This window comes from Schistocerca cancellata, chromosome 2 (genome assembly GCF_023864275.1).
Source record: "Schistocerca cancellata isolate TAMUIC-IGC-003103 chromosome 2, iqSchCanc2.1, whole genome shotgun sequence".
Lineage (NCBI taxonomy): Eukaryota > Metazoa > Arthropoda > Insecta > Orthoptera > Acrididae > Schistocerca > Schistocerca cancellata.
In genome coordinates, this window is record NC_064627.1 from 254,469,469 (window position 1) to 254,478,622 (window position 9,154).

Here is a 9,154-nt window from a genome sequence, read left to right on the forward strand (position 1 = left end):
TGTGCGGTATGCCTTTCTGAAAGAGACGTGTGATCATTGAACAGACTAATTTCAAGGAAAACTGGACAGTACACTGTTAGTCTAATTAATTTCTTCCCGCAGAACATTACTGATGAAGTCACATTAAGGAAATTGCATCTGACACTCCTTCCAAGGCACAGAACACGAATCCATCCAATTTATTATTCATTGCTAGTCTCCAGTTGAAGGCTGTTCATTATAAGGCCGCCTTTCAAATTAATTATTTTTAGTGAGTTCTGAGCTTCTAAACTTGCGCAAAGATATTCTGTACCCGAGCTATCGATTGCTTAGTGTACCACAGTCCTCGGCTAGTAAAACGGAAGTATTTCTACATTTCTGCAGGGAGGGGGAGGGGGGACATTAGAGATCAGTGGCAGCTTGTCCTGTTCGACAAGTAACAAAGACACTCCCGTGTCCACCTGTTTACTGATGAGCAGCCCTGCAGCCAGGCGACTAGCACGAGTTTTCGCGTTCTCGTAAAGATAAGTCATTTTAGAGTATAAAAACATTTAGTTTAGTACTGATATGAAACATCCCCTTAGAAAAATTATAAATGACTGTGCTGGTAAACCTCTTACCTTATTTGATTTTCAAACAGCTGAGCAAAACTGAATGTACTCACACATTTCTCTCTTTACTTATTCTGATCATCACTAACCTGACACACAATATATTTTTTTACCGCAAGACAATCTGACTTTCAATAATCCCTACAAATGAATGGCCCTGACTAACAATAACCTATACCTCTCATGAATCACTCACCTCTTCGTTACTCGAACTATATACACTCCTGGAAATTGAAATAAGAACACCGTGAATTCATTGTCCCAGGAAGGGGAAACTTTATTGACACATTCCTGGGGTCAGATACATCACATGATCATACTGACAGAACCACAGGCACATAGACACAGGCAACAGAGCATGCACAATGTCGGCACTAGTACAGTGTATATCCACCTTTCGCAGCAATGCAGGCTGCTATTCTCCCATGGAGACGATCGTAGAGATGCTGGATGTAGTCCTGTGGAACGGCTTGCCATGCCATTTCCACCTGGCGCCTCAGTTGGACCAGCGTTCGTGCTGGACATGCAGACCGCGTGAGACGATGCTTCATTCAGTCCCAAACATGCTCAATGGGGGACAGATCCGGAGATCTTGCTGGCCAGGGTAGTTGACTTACACCTTCTAGAGCACGTTGGGTGGCGCGGGATACATGCGGACGTGCATTGTCCTGTTGGAACAGCAAGTTCCCTTGCCGGTCTAGGAATGGTAGAACGATGGGTTCGATGACGGTTTGGATGTACCGTGCACTATTCAGTGTCCTCTCGACGATCACCAGTGGTGTACGGCCAGTGTAGGAGATCGCTCCCCACACCATGATGCCGGGTGTTGGCCCTGTGTGCCTCGGTCGTATGAAGTCCTGATTGTGGCGCTCACCTGCACGGCGCCAAACACGCATACGACCATCATTGGCACCAAGGCAGAAGCGACTCTCATCGCTGAAGACGACACGTCTCCATTCGTCCCTCCATTCACGCCTGTCGCGACACCACTGGAGGCGGGCTGCACGATGTTGGGGCGTGAGCGGAAGACGGCCTAGCGGTGTGCGGGACCGTAGCCCAGCTTCATGGAGACGGTTACGAATGGTCCTCGCCGATACCCCAGGAGCAACAGTGTCCCTAATTTGCTGGGAAGTGGCGGTGTGGTCCCCTACGGCACTGCGTAGGATCCTACGTTCTTGGCGTGCATCCGTGCGTCGCTGCGGTCCGGTCCCAGGTCGACGGGCACGTGCACCTTCCGCCGACCACTGGCGACAACATCGATGTACTGTGGAGACCTCACGCCCCACGTGTTGAGCAATTCGGCGGTATGTCCACCCGGCTTCCCGCATGCCCACTATACGCCCTCGCTCAAAGTCCGTCAACTGCACATACGGTTCACGTGCACGCTGTCGCGGCATGCTACCAGTGTTAAAGACTGCGATGGAGCTCCGTATGCCACGGCAAACTGGCTGACACTGACGGCGGCGGTGCACAAATGCTGCGCAGCTAGCGCCATTCGACGGCCAACACCGCGGTTCCTGGTGTTTCCGCTGTGCCGTGCGTGTGATCATTGCTTGTACAGCCCTCTCGCAGTGTCCGGAGCAAGTATGGTGGGTCTGACACACCGGTGTCAATGTGTTCTTTTTTCCATTTCCAGGAGTGTTCATGATGTCCAGTATTACAAATTTACTCTTTCCGATGGACACACGTCCAGATCGTCTGCTCTCAAAATTCTGCCATCTCTCTCCCCACATCCACCAATGCTGGCGGCTCACCTCCAACTGCGTAACGCTACGTGCTGTTCATATCCAACTGCCCAACACTACAATAGCAAATATTCCAACAATGCCAACCAGTCACTGACTGCAAACAGCACAGTCAGTGATTTTCATATAGAGCGCTACGCGGCGTTACCAACATAAAAACCTAAACAGCCTACTTACACTGATTACGTGGTAAGTAGGTGTATTAGTGTGCTTTTTAAGCGTATCATAAAAGGTTTCATTTTTCTTTACGTAATATAGCAGAAAACGCAAGAAGATCGTACAGTCGTATTTTCTGTTTACGTTTTGCAGCAGTAAATCTATAGAATTTCGTTTGGTTGTACTTTGTTCTCTCCAACAATTTATCTGTAGCGTACCTCTTCAGTATTTAACTCACATTTCCGGAAAGTAGCGTAAAGTTTAAGTTTTTGTTTCAGAAACCTTGCACTGTTTTTGTGTACACACAGTTACGTATAGGCCAAATTTGTGGTACCATATTTTCTTCGTGTTTATCTGTAATTTAACTGACTTGTTCTTAATAAACTATTACGTTTATCATGAGTGAAAATTGCTTGATTTGCAGTAGACTTGTTAGGTCGGGGCTTTGGTGTGACGGGTGCTGTAGTTTTTTCCATGTGGGTGACAGCAGTGGTGTGGGAATAGGGGAAGTAAATGGGGCTCATCAGTGGTTTTGTAGGATATGTAGTAGAGATAGTAAGATACTAGAACAAGAGGGGAAAACTGCCACCCTTCAGGCTGAGTTAGACCTGGACCAGGGGAGATCTTGACAGGGTATGGAGGGAGAAGGGTAAAGAGAGGTGGGAAGTGGCAACAGGCAACAATAGGAATAGGCCTAGAACTTTGTCTGACAGATTCGTGGTGAATGTGGAAAACAGATTTGACCTGTTACTTCAGTTAGAAGCAACCTTCATTGTTCCATGCGTCCTGTATCACTCCTTTCACGTGATGCACTACCTTCTGCCAGTCTTCCGATGCAACAATTTCAACTGCCTCTTTCAAAAGGCTTTCCACTTCGGTTAATGTGAATTTCTTATTTTCTGCAGCATTATGCCGTTTAACCTGAGCCCAAATCAGCTCTATCGCGTTGAAATGGCAATGGTAAGGAGGCAATCTGAGCACTTTATGCTCGTATTTTTTTGCTACTTCATCCACAATGTAAATCGGGTTCTTTGACTTGTCAAATTACTGTCGAACTGTACCTTATGTTTTTGTGACCAGCTAACAATGTCGTTTTTCCTCGTTGCCTTTGTGGGTGCTTTATCTTGTATTACTGAGTGATAAGTAGCGTTGTCCATAACAATGATAGAGTTTTTTGTTAAGTTCTGGAGCACACAGTCTTCAAACCATTTTACAAAAGTATTGTGGTTCATCTATCCGTGGTAGTCGGAGGTCTTATTTGAACTGAATAGCAGCAGACAATTCGGAATGAAACCTTCTGAATTTCTGGCATGTGCTACAATTATCCTTTTTCCTCTGCCGATCGGAGCTGCCATACTACCGCTGATGGTACCGTCTGTCCAACCTTTTTTTGAAGTGTGTCCTGCATTCACCCACGTTATATCAGGCCAAACGATATCATCAAAATTTGTCCCCACTAATTCTCTAAAAAAGCGGCATCTCCAGGCTGCAATATCTTGGCGCTCCATTATCAACTTTCTGCTAGAGATGGATTTGTAGCGGAATCCTAACATTTTCACGACTCGTAACAAAGGCGATTTACTACACTGAAACAGGTCAGCCGCTGTGAGGGTAGCATATAGTTTTTTGAGTGTTGGATACTCCTTCCTCCAATAAAATGCGTGTATTTGACGATGAATGGCATCTTCCTGAAAAGAGTCAAGTTTTGTGACCCTCTTCTCTAGTCGCCTCTTTTTCCCATGTGTCTCTAATTTAGATGATTCACTTGAGCCTTCTTTCGTGAATTTCTCCTTGCAGATTCTTATTACTGATCGTTCGCTAATTTGCAGGGCAGCTGCAGTTCGCTCCACCACCTTATCCAAAGGAACGAGAGGCTCTCCTGAATCCCTCTCTCTCTCAAAATACTCCCTTAAGGAACACATGTATTCACGCGCTTGACTGCGTATAACGACGCCATGTCCGCCACTTTTTGGAGGTTTTCGAGGAGTGTGCAGCCTCGGCCTCCCTCTCTTGCGACTGCTTTCATCGGACATCGTAAACACGAGAAGCTACAAGTCACTCAAATCTCTCACGAACACGTCTACAACGGCTCGCTTAGGACTGGCTGGCACAATTCCTTAGTCAGCGCAGCAAAGCGAAGTAGCAAAGCAGTGGCAGCCGACAGCGCCGGCTGCCATGAGTTTATTGGTGGCGGGAGCCCTGCACCCCGTTGCCTGGCAAGTGACAACTAGTTTAAACAATAGTATACACACATCTGTCACAATTATAAAATGTTTGTTAAAAACATTTTATAACTGTTACTGAAAATATGGGGTTGTCAGGTCCTGTAAATGTTACTACGGAACACCTCAGACCAGACGCTTCAAGTAACTTCCATATTATGAATTTGACCCTAACTACCCCCAGAGCACTAATGTCCACCATAAAATCTATAAAATCAAAAACATCTAGTGGGTATGATGAAATATCAGTAAAGTCAATTAAAGAATGTGATTCTGAGTTAAGTAACATATTAAGCTATCTGTGTAACCAGTCGTTTATCAGTAGAATATTTCCTGAATGGTTGAAATATGCTGAAGTTAAGCCACTGTTTAAGAAGGGAGATAAAGAAATAGCATCAAATTTCTGTCCAATTTCACTTTTGCCAGCATTCTCACAAAATTTAGAAAAAGTAATGTACAATCGGCTTTATAACCATCATATCTCAAATAAAACACTGTCAAAGTCGCAGTTAGGATTTCTAAAGGGTCCTGATACATAGAAGGCTATCTACACTTATAGTGAAAATGTGCTTAATTTATTATACAAAAAATTGCAGGCAACTGGTATATTTTGTGATCTGTAAAAGGCATTTGATTGTGTAAATCACAATATCCTTTTGAGTAATTTAGAATATTACAGTGTAACAGGAAATGCTGCAAAATGGTTCAAATCTTATATCTCCGGCAGGAAACAAAGGGTGTTATTAGGAAAGAGACATGTATTAAGCTATCAGGCATCATCCAACTGGGAACTAATTACATGTGGGGTCCCACAAGGTTCCACTTTAGGGCCATTACTTTTTCTGATGTATATCAATGACCTTTCATCAGTAACATTACCAGATGCCAAGTTCGTTTCGTTTACCGATGATACAAACATTGCAATAAACAGCAAAATCAAGTGTAGTCATAGAAAGATCGGCTAACAAGATATTTGTGGACATTAATCACTGGTTCCTAGCCAATTCTTTGTCACATAACTTTTAAAAAACACACTACATGCAGTTCAGAACTTGTAATGGGTGTCCTACGAGTATATGCCTGATATATGATGACAAGCAGATCGAAGAAGTGGACAGAGTTAAATTCTTGGGATTACAGCTTGATAATAACTTCAACTGGGAGGAGCACACCACAGAACTGCTGAAGCGTCTTAACAAATCTCTATTTGCACTTTGAATTGTGTCAGACACAGGTGATATAAAAATGAAAAAGATGGCATACTATGCTCACTTTCATTCCATAATGTCATATGGGACTATTTTTTGGGATATTCATCAAGCCAAGCTAAAGTTTTCTGGGCAGAAAAACGTGCAGTAAGAGTTGTATGTGATGTGAACTCAAGAACATCCTGCAGAAGCCTGTTTAGGGAACTAGGGATACTAACTACTGCTTCCCAATATATTTATTCTTTAATGAAATTTCACATAAAAATATATCACTTTTTCAAACCAACAGCTCAATTTATGGAATCAATACAAGAAATAAGAATAATCTTCACAAGGATTTAAAGACACTTACTCTTGTACAAAAAGGAGTGTTTATTCAGGAACATACATTTTTAGTTACTTGCCAGCAGCCATAAAAAGTTTAACAACTAATGAAATTCAGTTTAAGAGAGGCCTACAGGATTTATTGGAGACCAACTCCTTCTACTCCATTGATGAATCTCTCAGTAGAACCAACTGATATTTGTATGTATGTGTGTGTGTGTGTGTGTGTGTGTGTGTGTGTGTGTGTGTAAGTACAATCTAACTTCTGCACCATTTCAGTGCAGTAATGTGTTCATTGTACATATGCATTATAGTAGTTCTATTACATGTTTATTACCATATAAATAAAAAATACTTTTTTAATTTAAATTCAGTGCATTAGCGTTTGTAAAACGATTTTTTCATATTGTGCTCATTAAAAAAGTGACGATCATTCCACTTGGGACCTGTGGAAGGTACATTACCTTATTTGTTTTAGTTGTAAATATTTGTCATGTATTATTGTTTTTCTGACATGTTCTACATCCTGGAAGACCTGCTTACTATGGATCAATTGGAATGAAAGTAAATCTAATCTAATTCCTGCATCATGGCGTTTGTCGGTGCTGACTTGTGGATCAGTATACTGATTTGAGGTTATGATATGATGGTCATTCCCATGCTATAATCTACGAGGGTTAGTGGAGGTCGCGGCATGCTCGTGCAGCTTGGGGCACAATATTTTGTTTGCAACTCTTTCAACTCTATAGACGTTCTTTCAGTCATGTCCAGACTGAAATTGTATTGCTCAAAGATAGATATACTGTTCCATGCTCACGGCAACTGTATTTCAATTAAGCATGTGTGAGGTTACCATACAGTCTTTGGTATGGACCACTTATTTAACATTGCTCAGAATAGTGTAGTGTATCTAGAGCTTACTTTCCTTAATTCACAGGTATCATGGACTTGCACACCATAAGGTGCGTCATAGGACAACTACATATTTGTTGTTTGTTACTCATTATTGAGTTGATCATTAATAATCAGAAATGTCCATCTCATGTCCTATATGAAAGCTGTATGATTTTTGAACTTCACACAAGTACTCTTAAAATAGTACAAAATGGGACAATGTGATCAATGCACAATGCCTCTAGCAGAATAATTGGTCAAAGCTAATTGCTGTCACTACAAATATTTTGAGTCTTTGCATGCTTTAACCTCTTACAGTTCGTAGGGTAAGTCGGTGTTGGTGGAACTCAAAAGAGACTTTGTGCTGCTGCAGATTTTTGTTTTTCTTTTCAGGGACATTACACTTTCAGTGTGAGGCTTTAAATCTTTATAGCATCTGCTCTGCATATAAGAGAAGGCGTACTTTTATGAGTCATGCTAGGTAAGTATCAGATAGAATTGTGCTTTTGGGTTTATTCAAGTACCTAAACAACTGTAAGATAGCGTTGGTAATTGTTCTTGCGCCAGAATTTTGCATAAAAGGAGCACATAGTTCGTGTAATCAGTTTAGTTCTAGAAGAGAGACTGAAGGCTTTCATCTGATGGCTGTCTGCCAGGACACTTTATTTTGTGAATCTTCTGATATTTACTTTGCTGCAATGTATACTCATTACATATTTTCTCTTGTCAGAAATGCACTGCAGTGCTGCTTTTTACAATTTTCTAAAACAAGTATGTTGCTGCACATGTGAAAATATTTACACTTTATTTAAATTTAAAGTGGTGAACTTGTTGAAATTATATCCATTTGTGTTTGCTTGTGGGATTAATGCTTGATGCAGTCAGCTTACTGAAGTTCACTATTGACTGTTCTGTGCTCAAGAATATTTCAGTTAATTAATGACCTTATTACGTGCAATTGTAGGGAAAAGTTTCTGCTACAGGCTTCGTTTAGTGAATCAGGGCAGGGTGAAATAATGATGTCTATTGCAGAGTGCAGAAATAATGTAATTTATGTTTCTCTTCTCATATATGTGCTCTTTTGTTAATTATGGTAATTATTGTATGTGCATGATGCTGATATGGTTTGTATTGTTACATTAACATGGTCATGCTCATAAATAACTAAAAGCTTTTGGTCATTCATTAAAAAGATACTTCAGGAACTTTGAAAGTTAGGGTTGTTCACCATTGCAGTTCAGCTAATAGTTGTTTTATTAAGTTAATCATTAAATTAATTTGCATGGTTTACTGTTGCTTTTGGAAGAATTAGTGAGTACTTGGGATGTTTTGAGAAATAATAGCGTTAGGTAATACTTTTGCTTCTGATATATTAAATGCATGTTGAAGTTGTTACAACAAGTATATGAATGCTACTCTTTTCATTTGTCTGGGTCTGCCTTACTGACAGACAACAAGTACACTTTGCACATACACTAATTAGAAGTTTTTACATTCTCTTATTTTTATAAATTCAGATGTCAGTGAATGAAACATCCTCTAGCGATATTTTGTTCACATCATGGTTTCCAAACTCTGGATATGTATGTCTGTTCACCGCTTTACTTTTATGTTGATTGTAGAATCTTATGGAAACATACTGGTGGGAGTGTTGATTCACACATGACAAGATGAAACTGCGTGGCTTATTGTTAAACTAATTTCTTTACTCGAAATTAATTCGCTGCACACGAATTGCTTAACATCTGCCATATTAGGTATAGATCTACTGCCCAATAGTGCATATGAGAATTTGTGCAAGATTTCCCACTTACCCTGAGCAGACGGCTTAACCACTTCAGCTGTCCATGCTCACTCTCCAGACTAAACGAAACTTACATATCTCACATTGTCTGCATCCTTATATCATAGTCCATAATTCTTTATGTCGTTTGGGGAACATTTTTATGTGCTGCATGTGATTTTTGATCTACGTGTGGAACCAGTACGTTAGAAGATGATTGTATAATGCACTG